Genomic DNA, 23,215 nt, shown 5'->3' on the forward strand with positions numbered 1-23,215 from the left:
AAGGTTTATCTTATATAACACAGACAGTAAAAGTATTTATACAAGTATTAGATGTTGCAAAATAATTTAGGGTATTTTAATCTAGATATGATAGTTTATACTATACGAGCCTATATTCATTGTGAAACACCTTGAAAATGACTTTGCAAATATTCGTATTAATAAAGAATTTTGATGTGGTTTGAAATGTCTCAAGCTTTTTTTTTCTATTAAAGGGGAACTATGTTAATAAAAATACTATTAAATTATACCACAGGACCTGTTTACGCTCCGATTTGACGGTTCACATCATTCTTATGGGGTTTTAACGTTGTGTGTCCTGCTGTTCCAAGCAAAAGATACAAACATAACATTAAATATAATTATTCTTTATTTACAAAAAAGAAAATATGTAAAAGGCTAGTAAAATTGTTTCTTTTTAAGTGTCAAAGATGTCACCGTTTTGCTTGGTTTTGTAATCATAGCCTAGTAGATAGGGAGACAAAATGAACATTCACTATATTCATTTTTCACATTTATTTCAGAAAAGATTTTCACAGTTTGCGCAGTTTGTATAACAACAGAAAGGGTATAATTAATTGCATAATATTCCAGTGTCAACGTTCATCCCAGCACTGTGTAATGTACACAAGGCGAGCACTAATAATAAAACAGTCACGCCCAGACCTCTAAACGCCTCAATACTGTGTCTTTTTCCATTGTTAGCGTTATTGACAATTGGTCTACCTCGTGATTCCTTATATGAAATATGTTGCTAGTCTTTGACGACTTTCATACGATAATGATCGACAGATTTAAAATCTCGGCACTTCTGTTCTGGAGAGGTTTATCAGACTGAAATATAATCTTAATGTAAATTCAAGTTCGTGTTTAACTGACCATTCTAGACATTGTGCAACAGAAGGTATTGATAAAATTTATCGAATGTTGAAAAAGATACTGAGTTTTTTCTTAGTAACTATCAAATGAAAGTGATATCATGACCTTATCTTTGATCGCATCTAACTGATTTTTTTAGTCTAAACTGCCTTAACTGCTAAGGAACTGATTGAGGTAGATAGATAAAAAGTTTATTGCCAAAAAAGGACAAGTTTTAGGCATACCATGTTTGTACATAAGTACTTTTTACAGTTGGAAATTAAAAGTGATAAAAATTTCGAATGTAAGAATTTAATAATTCAAGTAGCAGTGTATGTTTGCGTTTATGTACAAAAACTGAATTTTTAACAGGTTCGGTCTAGCATTCTGAGCAGCTGAAGTAATTTTAACTTGTGGTATTAATTTGTGGTATAAAGATATATCTAACTGTTTCAAAAAACAATTGATGAGGTAAATAAATGTTCAAGGTGTGTAAAATTATTTTTATTTTGTTATTTTTCAAGTGCTTGAAAAAAAATAAATCTAAAATAGCACTTTTTTTTCTTTGTTCGCCTAGAGATATTGACTTCAATTCAAATTCCATATTTATTTTATTTTTTTATAGTTCAGCCTATCGTGTAAATATACGGGGTAAAACCTGATGACCCATGTGCGCTCAACAGGAGATCAACTAGCGATCTGGTCAGCGGAAGTTGCAATGCCTCCCATCCGCGTATCTGTATCTTTTGAATGTATTCCCTGGTTGTCACCAGTCTTTAATTCTGTTCATATAATAGAATACCCGACGACACTTAATAGTGACCTCAGATACATTTAGAGAAGTTTAGTTTAACCAGCCAGAAAATGAATTTGGATAAGGTGAACTCTACGGCCCTGGCCGCCGTAGGACATTCCAGCGAATTACTGGGAAGAATAGCGGATACTAATCTTATAAAATCACTGTTTTATTTAAAACCACGGTAAGATGTGTTTCTGTTTCGTTTGTGAAGGGTTCCATAAAAGCGAACTACAATCCAGGTGTTGAAACGTTTGTCAACGCTAGTGCAAAGCCACAGGGAGCGTTCTCTGACCACGGGTAGTGGGGGTAGCCGCCATCACCTTTCTACGATTTTATTTGAACCATGGTCAGATTATTTTTTTTATTTAACTGGACAATGCTCTTTCCTTTTCTGTAGAACACCTCTTTCGATATAAAAAAAAAGTTTCAAAAATGCTTCTTAAACGCTGCGCGCTGACGCTACAGTCGTATATCAAATCATTGAGTCGAAAAATATGATTTATTTTGAACTCGTTTGAACAAATTATTTTATGGTCAAATGCATTTGAGTACTAAGGGCACAACCTCCACAAGAGACAATGGTTATGAGAATGTGAGCGGAAACAATGTTATGTTTAAAACAAAGAAGATAAGGCGTGTAAACTGCCCATATGGGGATAGATAAGATACTATAAAATTAAAATATGAACAAATCTCTTTATAGATTATTGAAAACAATGTATATTTACCATATCATCGATTTATAACCTTTAAATGTGTTTAATATTTAGAATAGGTTGATTCAAACTGGCGTATGCGTGTCAAAATCTCCTAATAGTGTCATTTTTAGAACTTCAATGCCTTTTATTTTATATAGTGGGTCTGGGATCCATATTTTTGTCATAGTCTTTATAAGGTTTACAGGAAATCAAACCGATTTCAGTCAACAAAAACGTGGAGAGATGACCCACTATACTATAAAAATGTCATTTCATATCCCAACAATTTAACGTTTTAGAGAAATACTACAAGTCCGTAAATTCGTGGTTGAAGTTGCATTTAGCATTTCACAGATAAATTTGTTGTGACTGAAATGGCTCAGTGGTTAGAGCACCAGACATTAGGTAACATTATAGAGCTATGGTTTTTAGGTTGTGGGTTCGATACCACCAAAACTTTATTTTTTTTTTCTGATTGTTTGTTAAAATATTCAAAATTGAATATAGTTAGAAATTGTGCTTTTGTAAACTTGTAATATAACATCATCTAGTATATTTCGTTGGAAAAAAATTAATTTGAAATTGTTTTTAACGATAAAACCAAATGTGCATTTGCGCTATCTTGTTCCCCCATCTTGTTTTAATAACATGTTTTACGGATACCCATTTTCTTTCTTTATGAAAAAGGTTTACCGTAGATGCAAATGCAAGGAGTCATCTGCAAATTACAGTTATTATACAAAAAGCCTAATATTAAAGTTGTTTTATTGAACACTATATATATGTTAACATGTACTCGGTATATTTTAAACATAACACTGGACAGCTCTCAGACTATTATATTAATGCATATAGTAATAAAATAAATCTTCTGTAAACATACTTGGTTAAAGAATGGGCGAATCTCAGCAGTTTTTGCCATGATGAAGCTCCAGCTTTACCATAAAAAAGTATTCATTTTTGTTTCACTGAACTTTTCTGATTTCCTCTGTTTCAGTTGAGTCTATTTTCTTCTTGGTATGACGTCTTGGGCTAGGCTCATCATGATCAAAAGATGACCAGGCACTTTCGACAGATATTTACTTGGAAAACAGAAAATCAATTATGTATCTTGTTTGATTTACTTAAATAAATATTGTAGACTTTATATCAAATATCATTCTATTGCTATTGTGATAGATAAAAGTTACCAAATTAGAAATCCTCTCTCTCTCTCTCTCTCTCTCTCTCTCTCTCTCTCTCTCTCTCTCATATCAATTTCATTAATTATAAATCACATACATATATTTATATTTAAAGTTCTTTCTTTAACTTTTCACAGTTTTCTGTCGCTACGAACTAAATCCCAATATTGATCATATGTGACTGTCATCTTGACGTTTTTGAGATTGCATAATTGTTTCAGCGAAAGAAAAAAACTGGATCATCGAGAAATCAAAAGTGGGAAAAGTGCAGACATAATCGGTATTTACAATGAGATAGTGTTTCTTTACCCATCCCAAAGAAAAACAAAGCATAAACGTGTGGTACAAGGAAATTTATCACCATATCTTTCCTTTCGATTAAATCTGTTATATTTTGTTGACAGCATTCTAATGTTTCAAGTAGATTACCACAAATGAGCGCTACAGCGGGTTTAAAGTGTTCGACAAATATGTCTCTATACAGAAAGGCAACAGATGAACAACTAAAGACATCTATGGAAGCCTGGTTAAATATTTCCCGGCGCCAGTTCAAGAACCTGACGGGGAAATTATTCTTAAAACTTTAAAACTTTGGTAATTCTTCCTGCTAATTCGAAACACCTTTTCAAAATGTTTAGTGCAAACTTAGTCCATTTACTTAGGAGAGACACTGATCCAATGCAAATTACTTGATTTATTTAAAAATAGAAATAACCAAACCTTATGCAAATAGATTAACTTAGATGACCGGGACGTCAAAATCCTAGTCTAAAGAGCGACTGACTCTATAATAACATATATCTGGTTAATAAAACTGTCCCATTTACATTTGAATAAAACCGGTTTTCACTATTTGATTAATTTTTTCATTAAATAATCTTGCATGATACTTGTGCAGGTTGAATGTGTTTCCATTTCAGAGAGCATTAATAAAGTAAGCAATTCCTTTCAGCTAATTATCTTCAAGGTTCATCTGCGTCACATCGAAACACTTTTATTTACACATTGTACAATTGTTTTGAAAGGGAAAAAACTGCTTCATTGGGTACGTAAGAGTTGAAACTAAAAACTTTCGTATAAAATTGCAACAGTCACCTTCGTGCCATCTTTTCGCATCGGTAAGTAATATTACATTTATTCTTCAAATGTCAAAAAAAAATTCCCGTCTATTAGAGCTATTCTTGAATTATAATTGACTTTAAAGATTTTTTTAACTGGAAGAAAGAGCTGTACCGATTACCTTGGACCCCTGCAATCTGACAAACATAGAATGTTTCTTATTCAACATTTTCAATCTTTTAAGCGTGAATCACTCCCATTGCCACTTCAAGTCGCGTGGTCAATCGTGTTTTCATTTTTGTTTCTTAAAGAATGCCAATTCAAAAAAATTTAAGCTTTTGTTTAAATTTATCAAAACATTTATCGGACCAAGATCATGTTCTTATCTGCGCTTTGTGAAGCGTTCTGTGTTGAATGATGACAATCATGAAAGTCGTGGAGTCATAATTGACTCGGCGCGAGTTAACTTTTTATCTGCCCATCTCTTTGTAAAGCGTCGCCTTTTCTTTGACACGTTCATGAGACAATACATTCCTGGTGAAGTAATGAAATAGTAACATGTTTAAACAGACAGTTCATACTAGTTTATACTCATTATCTGAAAGGCATCTTTAAATGAAAGGTCTACACGAAGACATATACTGTGATAATCTAATGAGCGATGTACGATACTCGCAAGACAGGTGGAAATGATTAAGTGTTGAGTTTTAAAGTAAACTTCGGGTTTAATGAGAACACTTAAAACTTCAAAGAAATAAGGATTTTCTGTCACTTAAAAAAGTTTATGCTTTACTTTCCATTTTCTGATACATAATTTTTCTCTATTTTTTTTACGAGGGAAGGAAGTAAATTTCAATAAAAGAATTTTTTCAGAAGTTGTATCTTGATAAAACGTTTGTTTAGGGAAAAAAACCATGAATATACAAGAAAAAGTCAAAATTGAGTATCAGCAAGTAAGCAGTCTGTAGAAATCATCAATCACGAAGAAAGTTGAAGAGTTCTATGTATGTTCAAACACATATCCGTAGTTTAACAAAAGCCTTTCTCACTCTCATTTTGATTTAATGTTTAAATGGAGGCTGGAGATTAAATATTTAAAGACATAATTGTAAATTTCTCTAGCCTAGGCGTAACATTTGTAATTCCAAAATTTGAAAAATTAACGAATCGTGTCCCCAGAGAGAATTTGCCTTCGTTTGATGGTATGAGATACATATGTTAAATTGAGCGCAATGTTTTGACTCTCAAAAAACGATTATCTCTCTCCATTTACCTTAAACGTTTATGTCAAAATAATAACATTAACTTACAAGTCAACAAATATGAAAAAAAATTTGAAAAGAAATGTATGTATTAAGAGCTTTATTGTGTTAACAGTTTAGTTTTGATTTTTAAGAAAGTTGGAAATCAGCTACAGTGTCCGCTAGATAGGGAAAAATAACATTGCAGTAGTCCTCATGACAAGACAAGATCACCCCGGTTGATAAACTGTGATGTTGTCGGTATAGTTCTCGTTATAATGTTGATTCGCATCAAAATAACTTTAAAGGTGTAACGATGTTTCAAGACAATTAGACAGAGGCAGTTATTCCAACATAAAAATGAAAATTGCCCCTTTACTACTCATTTGCCCTTCATCTTCTTCGCTCATCAAATTGCAAACTGACTATAAAGAACAGTAGAATTTTGATTATTTATACTGATAAAATGAAACATAATCGCCAAAATAAAAGTTTGACAATGATATTTGGTCTTGTTAAAAATGCTTGGGATAAGATTTCATGGGCTATTGATGAGAGACTCAAACTTTGATTATTGTGATTTCTAAAATGGCACTGACAATTCTGGTGAACAAATTCAAAATATCAAAAGACATGCTTTAGGTCAATACTACATTATGAAATTATGCGCGTATTATGATATTTTTTAAATTAAATTGTCTCGCAGCTGTAAAGTTTTGACTTTTGCTATGGATTTAATCTTTTTCAGTTTACAAGCTTGTCCATCGAGGATATAAATATAAGTTGGACAATATTAATGGTTTGTTCAATCATGTTTGGCATGACTATATATCGGGATTCCATAGAACTATACATGGAGTGTGTTTTACGTGAACTTTTTTTTTCAAAGAATAGAGCGTATTTTGGTTAATGTTCATACAACTTCCACAAACATACCACATAAGTTGATACATTTGATCAGAGGATTGTTCTAATAGTGTAACAATCATCTAAAAGCATACATGTTCATGTATCTTATCCTTTTCACACGTATTAACATATACCACAGTCCACATATCTTACAGATGCACTGATTTTCTTTGACCGTCCGTCTAATTATTTCGTTCTTCAGTCGGCCCGACATTAGATTTGTTTTCTGTCAGACTCTTCGATCTTTATGAATGCGTTAATCCCTCATAGACCGTGTTTAAAAACTTTTGTATGTTGTACATAAAGGTAATAGTTGGCTGTCCACAAACTTTATTCAGTAAGCTGAAGATCCTGGCAATTCGCAGCTTTTTTTTGCTAGAAAACATATGACGATTAAGAAAAGAATTTGTTGGGGGTAATATGTTAATTCCATTTATTAATATGTAAATTACAAGCTAAACAAAATAACACAACATTTATTTGGCTTGGCTTAATGCAAATTGTTATGCATCTACAAATTTACAAGATTAAGTTTTAAAAAAAATTATACAAATGCGAATATATATTTAAAAAGACTTCACATGCTAAAATAGCAAAAGTATGTGTTCAATAAAGCCAAAACTAGTGCCATGCTAGGCATGCAAGTTCCTGCGCCACCCAAGCATGTTTTGGTAAGATCTTACAAAATATTCGTGTTCAAAAAATACATTTAGTTAAATACAGATACTTCCAAGACACTATGAACAATGTTCAATCTAATTTTGACTGACAGTGTAAATTTTGTTTACCTCATAATAGAAATATGTTATAGATGATATTTAGTATGGAGGCTTTTCAATTTTGCATTAATTATTATTTCACCATTTCACGATGCATTCAAACAAAAATCTAATTAGTTTCGGGGGAAAAATATGACATGTATACGTAATTTCAGACTTAAAAACTCATGTAAAATTTTAAAAAATGAAACATCAAATTAATAAAACTTCAAAGAACCAATTCGAAGCAGACTACCCAGAGCGACCAAATTGGCTAAACTAAAATGAAAAAGGGTGTGCTTTGTATTTGTGATAGTGTACAAAACATTTTGCTCCGTCATTCTAGGTTTATTTAAATACTTGGTTTCAGTTGTCAGCAATGTGTCATTTTTTAAGATTTTAGATAATATAGACCACATTCATTTTGGCGTCTTGGCTTTAAGAAAGAAAAGTTTTCCACTGTAATGTTTCCAAATGAAATCATTTTGTAATTTGCAATTATTGAGAATTGGTCTTCATCATTAAAAATCTGTGTGGTTCGCATTTTATATATCATTAGGCAAACACAAAGCTTACAGGATAAATACTCCTTTATGTTTAATTCGTCGTTTGATGGCCTGCTCAGTTTCCTTTCATAAAGTTCAAATTACTGGAAAATAAATGTTTTATAAAATCAGTTGTGTCACCTTGAAATGTTTATTTTGTGTTGTAACTTCGAAGGGAAAATATGAGGGCATGTTTTTACTTGTACAGATATTTACATTTTGTGTAAAGAGGGTGTATACTTTCTGCTATAATTTGATACGTTTTTCATTTCCATGACACTTTCTCACGTTCACGAAGACAAGTGATAAACGCGTTTACCAAGAGCTGCTACTGTTTGAAAAACAGACTACAAAAGATAAACTAAAATCACAGAAACGACAAATAAATTACAGTCAATATCAATGACAATATTTTAATAGGTGAAAAAAAATTGCCCATACTGCAACGTTATGATAATGTCTGAATAACGAAGTAGATCTATTAACTCTAAAAAAAAAAATCATCTTTCATCGTTGTTTTAAATGGAGTTTTCTTTTTTTCTGACCGACACACGACGTGTGGTTTGTAAATCACAGTTTTGTTTTCTGAAAGAATTTAGAAGAAAACACTCTTCATTGCCATCGATGAACACGGAAAATAGAATTAAAGCTATCAGATCTTGTTTTGAGAACTGGACAATGCGTTGTATTTTATGCCCGATGAATACTGTTTCGCTTTCTTTTTTCAGATCAAGCCAACAATTCCAGTGCAGTAGACAGTCTGCCTCTGCTGAACCACAATGCGGATTTTACAAAAAATGAACTTGCCGTCTCTTTATCATGTTTTTGATTTGAAAATCGTGGGTGAGCCAATGAAGAGAATTATTTCTATTTCAATGCCAATGTCACGCGCCGGAGTCAAAATCGAAGCATCTGCAGATTGTGAAGTTCGTATGATTTAATTGCCGTTCAGGTCATTTTCTTTTATATGGAAAAGGATCTTTGCTTTCAACGCGTATGACCATAAATTGACCCTGCTCTTAAAAAGGTTTCATCGAACAAAAAAATCATTTCGATCATGGTTCGACGCCTGATGCAAAGGAGTATTCTTCATCTTTATTCATAGTATTAAAAATATTAAAAGATATTACATTAGTACACATATGATATTTGTTTCTGTTTATTAATTTTATTTTAAGCAAAGAGAAACAACAATAGATGGTGAAATAATATAATGAATATATGTGATAAAGTTACACGGCATAATTTCTTTGGTTTAATCTTTTTATTACCAAATATTTGAATGCAGGTTGTACACTGACCCACCTGCTTTATTATCCACAGTAAATAAGCATATCAATAATAAAGTTCAGGTTTATAATTCAAAGGCTTAGAGACCAAAAAAAATTAACTTTTACTTCATCAACTTATTCTTATCATGTGTGATTGCTTAAAAACATTACATTTTAAAAAGTTTGCAGGTGGTACATTAATAATTATCCTATATTTAATAGCCTTTTGAAAATATCATGACTTAAGAAAGTTTTTCTAAATTAACAGACCAGTGTTTTAATCTGTAAATCTAGAGTAATAATCCTACATAAAATTCATATTACTTTTCACTTACTTTATCGCAGTCTATTTAACATCAAAAGCAACTGTATATTCTGAACTTTTAACTTTTAGCTTAAATCGCTTTCACAGTTCACTTTGTCCGAAACATTTAGGAAATGTTTTTTTTTTCTAATTCTTTACATTTACCTTCCATTCTGTTAAGCATTCAACACTTTCAAACATGTTTGCGTAAATTACTTATGTCCATTTATAACACCAATAGCACATTACAAGAACAAAGCTTATCACAAACTGTTCACTTTATTTTAATGAATATTTAAAAAAAAAAATGTTCACTCATAATAGAAGGAATTGAAGGGAGAAATATATTGTCAATTATACTACAAAAAATAGTAATAGTTTAATTTTTCAGAACACTAAATGAAACAAATTATTGGAAGATTTTTAATGATAGTCTAAAATCGAAAGTTTTCAAATTAAGAAAATGATAAAACTGGAGGTGTTTGAGGATTGTACATTAAGTTCTTAAAATATTATCAATAAGTAAGAACATTTCTTAATAGATTAATTGGACATTTTTTCCCAAAACAACCCATTTTCATCAGAATGGCCCCATTAACCAAATGTCAGATTGTTTTTCCTTCATTGACCAAATAAAAATGCTTATTAGCTAGAAAAACTAAAAAGTCTGATTGTAGAATTTGATATATATATTTTTTTATTCAGAAACAAGTGCTGAATTTGATGTGAGAAACATTTGGAAAAACGAATGTAAAAGTCATGAATATTCTGTTAACTTTCTACACCTCTTATCAAAGTTTCGAGAAATGTTAAATGGAAGAGACTGCAAATGGGTAACAAAAAATCTATCTATGATTATATCTGGAAACATTTTCGAAAATTTTTATTTTAGAATTAGTCAACTTGTTAAATGCTAGAATTTTAAAAATCCATTTGTACAAACTGCAAGCTCAAAGCATTTGTTGAAGAACTTGTAATAAAAATTATACACTTATATACATTTCTATCTTCTCTAAAACTTTTCTCTATAACTGTTAAAAATAAGAATCCTAGGAAATACATAAAAATAGTCTTTATAAATGATTCCATTTCAATTCATTTCAGTCAGTCCAAAATAATTGTCATATTAATGTTTACAGCTTAGCCATGTATAACTCGGATAATTCCCTTTCACTTTACTAAATAAGAACTATTTTTTGTTTGTGTGAACCCTTTGTTAAGGAAGGGGATTAATTCCAAAATATGATCTGATGTCAAACTCTTCAATTAGAAAAAAAGTTTATTCAAAACTCCCCGCATTCTTATGTATCTGCTAAAATTTATTGTGATTTTTCTCAATTCAGTTTAAAATTTGAACATAATATTCCGAGTTAATAGTGTTTAATAACCTTCAGATTATGAAAACTGATAATTAAATTACCTTAAAATCAATTTATTATCACTTCTATTATATTTTGCACGTATTCATAGATAACAATAAGAATTTTCATTCAATTCCAATGCCGTGATTTAAAAATACCAGTATTTCAAAAAAAGCAATCTTCAAGATAGTATGATTAACGACGAGAGGATGTAACCAATACCTTCTACAATTAATGATAATCTTCTTCACATTAAAAATTCTAATGGAGATTTCATAAGGTTAGTTCAAAGGCCATACCTACAAGTATATATGATGTTAAATGGTTTTTGCACATTTACGCACATGGATTGCAATTAAATGTTGGCTTTCTCAGCTTATTGTTGTGAATGTTAAGTTAAATCATTTTCGACAATAACAAGGGTAGTATCATATTTTCTCAAAATCACACCCAGTCTAGCAAATTACGAAAATATGACATCTTGCCAAAAGGCTTCAGAATTCAGAACCATTAAAAATTGAAAATGATAACCGGAAAATTAGTTACTTCCCCTCATGGATAGAAATATAGAAAGATTAAATTTAAACTTATCAATAACACTTTAATTGCGTTGTAATGTCGACAAAAAAATAAAACTGAAATACAATGAGTGCGGATGAGATAAAATCTACGCTTTGCAAACATTGCTATTCTAACATTGGGGAGATCTGGCGTCGCCACATCTCTAATTGTAGCAGGGAAGTCATTCTTCTATTGTGATGGACCAAAGATAAAAACATTGAGCTTTTTGGTCGTCTGCGAATTACAGTTTTCATCTGCTCTCCAATTTTTGACCAAATTGGTGGGGACAGATGAAGACGTCTCAAAATATCGATAAATTTTCCTGACTGATTATTATGAATGTGACACTAAATGACCACTTAGCGGCGAGTTATCTTTTACCTCAATTTAGATAATATAAGGTTTCACCAGTTTGTTAGCTTCAAGGTAACATCAATTCACGGCAACTAATGTTGCAAAATGCTGAACACTCATCACATTGTTCCGAAGGGGTTTTGATTTCACCACAACGTGAATTACAAAAGAAGATGGCAGACGGTGATCAAAAGTGTTTTGCATTGTTGCAAGTTTTCAGTTGGGTGTTTTAGATAAAAATTTTAAATTAAATGTTCACTAGATACGTTGCACTACATAAACCAAGTAATTGACTTTTCTTGACAAGTTGTTTTAAGCCCTTTCCCTTGAGTTGATAGTCTTTTATTTTATCAGTTCATGTCAATGGTGATGATCTGCCGTTCTTTCGCCATGTCTCTATTACTCGAGAATTTATTTTACAAAGTAATACAATGAGTCGGAAACTCAATGCGGTTTTTCAACTCTGGAAGGTTATTGTGAGACTGTTATACTTAATACAATTTCATGAAAGCCTTTAAAACAATTCATTTCTATCGTCAATGAGATTTAACTTTTCCTTTCAAGGGTAAGGGAAGATGAATTGCAGGATTATATAGCTCAAAGAAATGACAGAGATCCACCAAGAAAGTGAAGCGTTCAACCGAGGATACGTTCATCTGACAACAACCTTAAGAATTTCAACATTTTTTTTCAGGTCTGTAAATTTTAACACAAAAAATCTTAAACCCCTGTTCAATGTTCTCCTCAGTCGTGAAAATTCAAGAACACCAACTTTGACCACAGTGTTTAAACTTTTATGAATGTTAAACTTAAAGTTTTAAGAAGGAATAAAGAAAAAGGATATTCTGACAGAATATATTATTATTTTTTGTTAACTTTGAACATCTGTTTGGGGATTGAAATTATAAACTCAAATATACAATTTCACATAAATTTGCAAATCCTTTTTTTTGTACAGAAACAAAATATGAACTCCAGTATATATGCACGTATGCACAAGTTTTTTTTCCGGTTCTGCAGGTGAGTAATTAAACTATATATATTTTTTAGGCGCCGGTTCCCCAGAAACAAGCAAAGATTAGGAAAAAAAATCACATAATAAAACATTTCTAATGCCCTACATCATTTTTAAACCAGTCAGTTCAGAGAATATGAAGACGTCGTCTCGACGACCTGTTATTGGGAAGGGCTTTGCAATTAATGTAATTTTAAACAGGTGTAATTCGATATAAAATAAAGTCTAGGAGACAGTTGCCTATTTGTTGTCTTCTCGTAATACTCTCGAGTAGTTTGTTTATGAAGGCGTTTAAGATAGGGTAAATAGTTATCGCTGATTTTTCATGTTCCTTTTAAATTCAAAAGGTAAAAGGTGACTATACGTTTCATATTTAATGTTGCAGTTGATAAAATGCCAATTTAGATACACGCCTAGTAGTATCTAAATATCATAAGAATGAACAATGGAAGTTATATTGGAAGGGTGAAGATCTGAGTTTAACTTCAGAGTAGTTAAATTATGTATTTAAAATATTTAAAATTAAACGTATTCAAAGTTTGGTTTTATCAGATAAACAGCTACCTTGGTCTTTTGATCCGAAGTTTGTGAACTTTAATCGTCAACTTATCAGTGTATATTGTTGGGATGATGTATTATCAGTCCCTAAGACCAGCAGAGCATACAACGTTTATCGCGGAAATCGCTACGATTCGCACAATTTATATTCGAAACATCGCCCATTAGGACGATAAGATACAAATTGTTACAATATTTACGCATTTCATCAGATTTAATCAAAACAGACGATCGGGGACGAAAGCAAAAGTGTCGACGGTATATGTAAGTCCCGGCTTTGAAGCCAACATTTAAGATCATGAAACCAAGATTTCGTTTACAATCTTTTATAAATTACCTTTTCGACGCTTCGTGGGTTATCGCAGAAGCTGGTATCTATCCCAAGAATCAGATGAATTATGAAAATTATCAACAACTTTCTGAGCTTCTTTACTTTCCCACTAGACTATTATCAAAACGCTAGATAAATCTTGGGACCACATAGATAGAAAACGAATGTCTAGCGCAAAACAATGCCCACAAAATTAAGTTATATCGGGATAGGCTCATTAATTATATTATATTGTGAACCATTCTGATAATAAAGTAATAATACAGAGCGCTATCAACCCAAAATGATACCTGCAAATCTAATTTTCCTTTAAGTCAAAAATAATTATCACTTCAGAATTTCTCTTCTATAAAATTGGAGGAAGATATAGTATTGTGAATTATTCCTTTATGATCCGCCTCCATGTACTCTTTGATTTTTTGTCTAAAAATGAACTTCAATAATATTTCCAACAGTTGTAGGTGTGTTCTATTATTACTGATGATAAAGTGATATATGACGCTAAAAGTGCGACATCCTGTAAAAAGGAAAGGAAACCATGATTGTACCTGTTATATTACTGGTTTTAATAGAATTCACATATTGAATCAAAACAATGGTTTTATAGTAAACATGAAATAAAATGTTACACTGAAAATTAAGTCTAAATTTAAACATAGAGTCGCTATCTAAAAATTGAGAATGATAGATTATTTTAAGGGAGAAGAGGTTTAATTAAGAAAAACCAAGTTCAAAAAGTATTTGAACAAAAAATAAAGATGAAATCAAGGCCTGAAAATGACATCAGTGAAATTATATTTATGCTTAGTTGGAGTTCTTTACCGCACGACCAAGAGTCACGCACTAACCATTCCTGCAATAGAGAATACCTTACAAACATTTAGAAACAATAGCAATGCAAGGGGTTAAATGCGATATTTAAATTTCTGGATACTATCTCGAAAGTGACACATTTCATTGTTCAAAAGTGACTCAGACTGAACTGTGTTTAGGCTTGGGTACATTTCAGATCCCCCGTGGTTTTTGTTGTAGACGCCCCTGTCCGTCAGATAAAACGTTAAAACAAAAGTTTCAACATTTTTGTCCTTCGAAAGGGCGTTAGAATAAGAAGAGAAATGGGAAACTAAACGGTAATCTTAATTATAAAATTAGGATTGAATTTCTGACAAAGATATGATAATATCTCTTGCATACGAAAAAATAGACCGAATAAGAAATGGCCTACATCGAAGATATCAATTTTGTTCTTGCCTTGGCAGTTAAATGGAAACATATTTTGACATTGTTTCAAATCATATTTTTCTGCTTTAAAAGAAATTTAATGACGCATTAGCCTTGTCATTACAGTATAGTATTCGATTAACAGGAGTACATTGTATCTATAGGATGAATAAAAACTTGACAGGATAATTTGTAGGTTTGTAATAACATGTAATTTTCTAACTTGACACTAAAATGGCCTGTAGTTAAAAAGAAAGTTTAAATACGCACAAGGTGCCTTTAAAGTTCACATCTAAAATTACTTTCAAGAGAGGGGTGAAACTTAATAAATGTGTAAATGTGCTTTCTATGTTTGATAACTATGAAAAATCTTGTACTTACAATTTAATTGAAACTTAAATACAAGTTAAGTGGTGCTTTATTGTTATCCGTTACATAATTGCAAAATTTTGCATAAAAGGAGTAGATATCCTTTGGCGTTCGTCAGCAGTCAAATTCACGATGACGTTGCAACTTTTTTCATAGATATATTTTTAACTTTCTGAATATTAACTACTTGTACCTGTTGCATTTTGTATCTTTTGGAGAAATTGCTGATTTATACCGTATCAAACACTCATATTATAAAGAAAAGAAAATGGTTGTTCTTTCTCTGAGCGTGGGTATTTTAGTTGAATGCTTTGCAGCAAACCTATACAGTTTCACTTCTGAATGAAGAGGGCTGAAATGATGGATAGAGTGTTTAGGGTTTAATTCATTTTTTACTGGTCTGGTATCTAAAAAATTATGGTGCATTACACTATAAACGAAATTGCATTGAGATAAAAAAAAGATATCGAATTTATTAGTTTACAGCATATATATATAGTTGTTGTATGTGATCAAAAGTTTGAATGTCAGTAAACTGAAGTATGCTATCTGATATCTACTTTGTCGTTTCATATTTTTATAGAACTATTTTATCATAAAAGTTCGAGTCCATGCTATGTACCCTAAGCAGATCTTTTATTGTATCTTCAAAATCTGATAAGTGCGAGATGTAAATATTTTAAAGTCATTCACGACAAATATTTACATATTTAGAATGCAGGCTGTTATGTCATTATAACGCCCATTAAAATTTATTCCAAAATGTATTACCGCTGAATTGATTTGCTTATATCCAATGCAAATGAATTTTTGTTGCAATTTTTAATGGTACCCTAAAGAACACAATAATGCAAGTTTTTTAATTTCATTTTTTACTTCTTTTCGTTTTCCTTTGGCACAAACGAGAAACTTATTACTTCAGATGAATGGCTTTCTAACCTCTCTTCAGATAAAAATCTGGCTTACTTTATCACGGACTGTATATCGTATATTTTCAACATTAAACACTTTGAATGCTTTTAAGTCACTTATTTAGCATAATGTGTCGATTAATCGTTACATTACGTGCAATTTATACCGTTTATTTAAGATGTTTGACTTCGTCATGGGTAGAATCACAAATAACACCAAGGACAGGGCTAAACAATTTATCAATAAAGAAAGTAAATACATTTCTCATTTTCTTTTCAATTTGATCATTCTAACGAAGCACTAATGTATGCTTCGTTTAAATATTCGGCATCTTGTCTGAACCCACCTGAGTGTTGTCGAGCAAAAATTGGTAAATAATCTTTTTTTATTAAATATCAAAAGATAATTTCAGTCAAAATTAAAATGAATGATATTTTGATAATATCGAACATTATTTTCAATTTCAGGGTAATTTATGATAGAACCGGACAAAAGAGGGCTCTTTGAAGATTACCTTGTGCCTTTTGACAGATGATTACGTTGAAGGGACCAAAAGATTGTACAGTTTCTTCCAAGTTCAGTCCTTCATTGACAATGTCCGGCGCGCTGAATTAACCATGTCGACTCATAGATCTCCTTTTGAAATATTGTACAATTTTGGACACATGATTGAATCAGGGGTTAATATTTTCCGCCTCCGATATTCAATTTGCGTTATAAATCTCGAACTAAATTAAATTTTACAACTGTTCTGACAATCAGATGTTAATAGGAATGTGATTGTCATGTTGATAACATCAGCTTCTTTTGTTCGCGGTAAACATTACATCTTTGACAATGAGCGTTTTCAAGGTTGTGAAATCCATCATTCCATTCTCATAACATTTACTTTCTTTAATTTCCCCTGCAAGAAGAACGGTGATTTGTAATCAGTAGAGATGTTCAACACACGGGCATTTATTTTTTGTGATTAATAAAAGGTCACCTCATAGTCTTATTATACATTGGGGTTACTTTTTTGCTACGGAAACTAGAACTTGTTGTACAGTGCAACAAATATCAATTTAATACATGTATAGATGATTAATCATAAATCATGTTTCAAAGTTTAAAATACTTTTTAAATGTTTGTTTTTAAGTTTCTGATTACTTATTAAGTGTGGTTTTGTAGGGTGGAGAATTTTTTTCAATTTTCAATTGTCTAATAGTTTAGAAAAGGGAACAAATAGTATATGGCTTTGGAATTTAAACAAGAATATGTTGTTATAATTAAAAAAGGGTCGTTCGGATTTGAATCTATTTTATGAATAAAAGGTGAACTGCGTATGATGTACCAGCAAATCAATATTTAATTCTACATGAACAAAAAGCAACATGCATTTGAATATCATTTGAATTCGGCATTTCCTAGTTTTATTTTTAAGAAGTTAGAACCACCATCCTACATGGTGTAATTAAGATTCATCTCTGACACATTGCATGTTTAATTTAATATGAATTTTTCAATTGTACATCTGGCAACTAAATAGTGTGGCAACTTGATTACTATCACCTCCGTGACTGCCAACAAAAATATTGAATGAAACTGAAATAAAAAGAATGTTTTTGATATCCTAAAATGAGGACCAACGTATTTCTTAAAATTGTTCAATTATAACTGCATTATTAATTTTCGATTAACGTATCAAATTTAACCCCCCATTACAACCAAATGCATGTTCATTCAAATGGAAAACTCTTACAATACTCAATATAAGGCCTGTATTTGATATTCAATGCAAAGTCTATAGCATTTCAGCTTTCTATTGTTGCGCGTACAATGCATTTACGTGATGATGGCATTTCAAGACTTTCAGTTGCTGATTCTCTTTCACTCATAAGTACTAAAATGTTTCAGTTCAATATCATAATGAGCCTATTATAATAATTACATCTTTACCTTTTCAATTCATTTCGTGAAAAACTGAGATAAAGATGAAATAATATCTAGCTATGCCATGACTGCGTTTTACTTGAGGTCAAAGGCCGAGTTCCGTTTCATTATAAAAGTCATTTTCGAATACTTAAATATTTAAGTCTTTTCTTATCATAAATTCTGCCTAATTTGTATTAAATTTTAATGAAAGGTGATTAAATTTTAAACAAGGATTGTATGTAAGTAACATGAGATTCCGGTAAACAAAACTGTCATAAAAAATGAAATATGGTGAGAATGGCTATCATCACTTCAAAGTCAACAAAACAACAATAATCGTATTGTATACAAACGAGACAAGTGTATAACGCTTGTCTATTCATCACGCAAATCCCCGCAGCTTTTGGAAGCAAGCAAGTGGGAACAAGATCAATCGAAGTCGAGGCTGCATCGGTGTAAAAGGGACGCTTGGTCAGGCGTATATCATAAGTGTTTAGACGCGAAATTAAACGTCATAAGACTTGTCATATATCTTGATATTTCATCAAATGATACCAAATTATGAATAAATTGTAAAATTTAAGTTTTTATGTGAAATTAAAATCTTGTTTATTATTTTCGATTCATTTGCAAATGGTCACCTTCTTTTTTATCTTTTAAAGGAAGTGGGCGATAGTAGATAGATAGAAAGATAACAAGTCCTGTCTTTGTACAGACTTGAACAAGTCTTGAGTGTCAATTCAACGCGCTAGAATAGTTCATTAAACCATAAAATAACTTACTTTCACTTGTCTCTCGGGTATCATTCAGTTTCTAAAGGGGGATTAAAACATGTGCTGTAATTGCAACAGATTAAATTATCAAATACACTTCACAAAATAGATGTCAGTTTTCATACGTGGTGTTGACAATAATTGGCATTGTAGCGGATTTTTGCGCGGTACATGTTGGCTTTCAATAGGTAGTAATTGCTTAATCACGAAGATACTTATCTTGAAGAGGAAAATGATAAATATTAAAATCATATTGAATAATGACGTCTGTTAGCTTGAAAAATGATTACTTTTGAATACCTTTTGTAAATGACTATCAGCATTTGTATGAAAGTGTTCAAGATGGTTATCCTTGTTGTCGTCCGTTATTTACGTCATTTAAAAGCGATGCAAAATGGCGCCTTCTCTGAACAATTAGGATGTGATAACATCTTCAAGAAGACAATGAGCGCAACAGACTGAATTTCTGGCTCGTATTTTGCTAAATTTTTAAAAATTAAGTAATCTGAAAGGCCTTTAACGTTTAGTATATTACGCTCTCGTTATACTTTCAATCCACCGATTGATGAGCAATTTGCTGACGGGTGGGTCCAATTTTCTTTAAAAAGTAGTCGTTGTATTAAAAAAAATGCATTATCAAGGAAACCGCAATGCTACATCTCTAGAAAATTAAGTTAAACTCTACTGATTTCTCATCATTGCTTTAAGTCAACACAGTCCATGAGTGTGATATGATGTAGTTTTGATTAATTACATCGTATGTCTTTTTTCATAATTGATCGAATTCACCTTGTATCTTCTCTTCAATATAATTAAGATTTTATTTGCAATGGGAAAAAGTGCTATGGCAATCACACTTCAAAGAGAAACCTTTTTTGCAAATTTTACTGCAAGAAAATTGACTTTAAATCCATGATTATATTTAGAGAAATGATACCTCTAAAAGTAACCCATGTAGAAACCGACAAAACATATATTGCTTTTAATTGCATAAGCAAAGGGATATAGATTACATGACGAAACAAACATATTATTGCGTGTACGTAAACACGGTTCTTAATTCAATTGGTTCTAGTTAATAATTATTTTTTCCCAATAAAACGTTAGCAATGTATCATTAATACAACGCTAAGTATCAAAAGGCTTGAAATTACATCTTGCAAATGTGATTTTCAATTTCTATCGCAAACATTTATGATCTGAAAATGACACACATCGAGATAATCTGATCCTTATTTCCTGTGCATTTTGCATTTGTAAGCCTAGGTGTTTTTCCTGCAACGTATTTTTATCCTACAGGTGATAATTACAGTATCTGATCCCAAGTAACAATGAGGAATATAAAAGTGTGTAACTTTCTATTGGTCCGCTCCCACTCAATAAACTCAACAGAAATGATTCCATTCGGAGCTTTGGCACAGCAAAGAGAATACTGCAAAACAAATAATACATTTCCCGCCAATTGCTTTATTGAGATAGAAACATGTACCACACTTCTAATTATTTGATTTAAAATAATTACAATCGGGTTGCAAAAAGTAAAAATTCGCAAGTATGGATTTTTTCCTACGGAGAAACATCTCTATGAACAGTTTAAAATAAGCGTTTTGTGTATTTACCCAGAATAATCTTTATGTTGGAAAACCCTATTAACAGTGAAAAAAGGCTACTAAGTATGCGTATAATTCATGAAAATTGAAATTATCCAACTCATTGCTCTCTGATCTGATGCGTACTTTTGAACAATGAATCATATTATCTACATTTTTTTATTTATTGATAAGATTTTGGAAATGAATTTTATTGTGTATCTGAGTGTAGAAAATATTTAGATCTAGAATATTTTTTTTGTCTGAAAAGAATACAAATGTTGTGAAATCGTGTCTTCATATCATTTGAAGTCACTGAAGTACAGTGTATTTTAAAATCATTTTTCAGAATGATTCTAGCTCATATGTTTTATTTTGGGTATATATTTATTTGGATAAATCTGGACGTCTTGCTTTGGATTTAACATTCTTTGGATCTACGAGCCTTTACTCTTTTTGTGTTTATGAAGCATCATGAAAATCTTCTGAAAATAGTAGTCTCGTGAATCATTCTCTATATCAAAAATTGGAAGAAAAAAAATTGATGATTTCAAAATGATTTTTCAAAGATATTTGTTTACAAAAACATGTTGCAATTTGTTAAATGCTACATAATGTAACTAAAGGCAACCTTCCTTTCCTCTCTGAGTACATGTTCTTTCAGCAGAACATTGCAATTTATCAACTGGACGATATTATTGAGCGTTTTGTTAAGTCGTTCTACAAATAATATTCATAGATTATTAAGACATTAGTTTTATTATGCATCTCATGCAACAATTGTCTAATTTTAAATGTTGCTCTACATTTGAGTCTTTATTTAAGTAGGTGAGGAGATCCTCTAGTTGTAAAGGTCCTGGTGACTATGGGACTCTTCAATTCAAAACACACATTCGAAGATTTGAAGATGTTCTCCCACAAAGAATACCCCTTGATGCTGACAAGACTTATCCCAGTCAAGCTAAGGCTTGTCTTTAATATTTCTTTCGTTCTGTAAGTGTTTTATAATTGCATAATTCAGTTACTTTTTGTATTGAAAAGATTTCTCCATCCAGTAAATTGAAATTTTAAACTTTTAGTATTCAATTTCATAATCAGCTAACAAAAGTGACATTTTCAATGTACTTTAACATTGATTTAGATTCTTGAATAAGAATGTAGCATAATAAACTCTAGAATAAAACCTTCACATGCGTTTACCGTGAAACCTGAAGGATGTCATTTACATTTAATTTGTTTACTTCTGAAGATCGTATCGTAAATAAATTGTCAAATATTGAAATTATTTTCTATTGATATGCCAGTTGAAATGAAACTGATCCAGTTCTCCTATTACTTTCTATTGAGAAAATTGAAATACTAAATAGCCAATAGTGATAAGACTATGACTTTTCTTTATTCTTTCGGTCTTCGAATTTCAGTCTCCGGGAGCATTTAATGGCTTTCAATTGAAGAGACGGTCCTGTTCCATGCCCCCTGCCGTTGTAGAAAACACAAAACGACACATATGTAAAAGGAGCGAAAGTTGTTAATTTGGATTTAATGTTTTTATGATGAACTTTACGAGAAGTTTTTTTTTCAGTCTATATCTAAATATTTAAATACTCGTGTGTGTATATATATATATATATATATATATATATATATATATATATATATATGTTTCAGCATGACTGTGCGTTTTTATATAAAACTTGGACCTTGAATCGTATCAAGGCATTTCGATGTAGAATCTATATAAAAAATCGACATGGTTCTTAATAAGTTTTGTGTTAATAATACCATATCGAATTTTTTCTAATACAAAATATGATGCTACCCCCTCTTTTGTTGAACAAAGTAAGTGTGTTTAAGCAAGTCCATTTAAACAGATTCGGATTTTATATTGATCAAGAATACGGGATGATGGTATCATTCATAAATTTCTTTTCTTATATTTTCTTTTACTTGCATAAAAATGTGTGGTTTAACACTACACCATTTTTGTTTATTACTTTTTAAAAATATATTATACAGATGAAACTTCTGTTTCATTTGAATTTTGTGAAATCGAAACCTAACGTGTTGTGACAGACACCCCTAAAAATTTTCTTTATTTCGTGTGACATTCTAGAGAAAATAAAACTTAAAGAAAAAAGGAAGAAAAATAAACCTTCCATATACGTAATGTAGCAAGAGGGGAGAGATTGATTCGAATCAATGCAAATTGATAACATTTTGGCACAATACTCGTATTCTGGTGCTAAACCCCCACTGAGCTCTCATCGAAAATTCAATACTAAAATAAATGTCTATATATGATTAATATATGAATGGGGATTCGATACTTTTGCCGAATTTCTGATTTATATCATTTTATTATTCTAATTTATTTATATAATCTCATGTTATGAAATACTATATAAAATGTCAAATTTAAAGTTGCAACCCTTGGCCTTTGTATTGGTATATGAAAAATCTTCAGTTTCTATATTTAAGATTATCATCGGCTATAAAAACATCTAACAACTAGCTTGTACTTATGATTTGCAGTGATTCATTTTTTTCTTTGTGCAAGTACAATGGGTTTTTTTCTTTCTTTTAAGCAGAAATAATATGGGTTAGAAAAAGATGCACAACAAGAACAATAT

At 31.1% G+C, this 23,215-nt stretch overlaps 1 long non-coding RNA gene across 2 annotated transcripts; it reads left to right on the plus strand.

Annotated features, from left to right (window-relative positions):
- The first annotated feature begins 11,700 nt into the window (after nt 1-11,700).
- Nucleotides 11,701-17,305, plus strand: LOC136270151 (uncharacterized). Of its 2 annotated transcripts, XR_010707884.1 has the most exons (4): nt 11,701-12,372; nt 12,467-12,596; nt 12,861-12,922; nt 16,776-17,305. It is a non-coding gene; the product is annotated as an uncharacterized lncRNA (long non-coding RNA). The 2 variants fall into 2 exon arrangements; XR_010707883.1 differs by having other exon boundaries at nt 11,701-12,596.
- The last annotated feature ends 5,910 nt before the right edge of the window (nt 17,306-23,215 follow it).

Source organism: Magallana gigas, chromosome 7, assembly GCF_963853765.1.
Source record: "Magallana gigas chromosome 7, xbMagGiga1.1, whole genome shotgun sequence".
Lineage (NCBI taxonomy): Eukaryota > Metazoa > Mollusca > Bivalvia > Ostreida > Ostreidae > Magallana > Magallana gigas.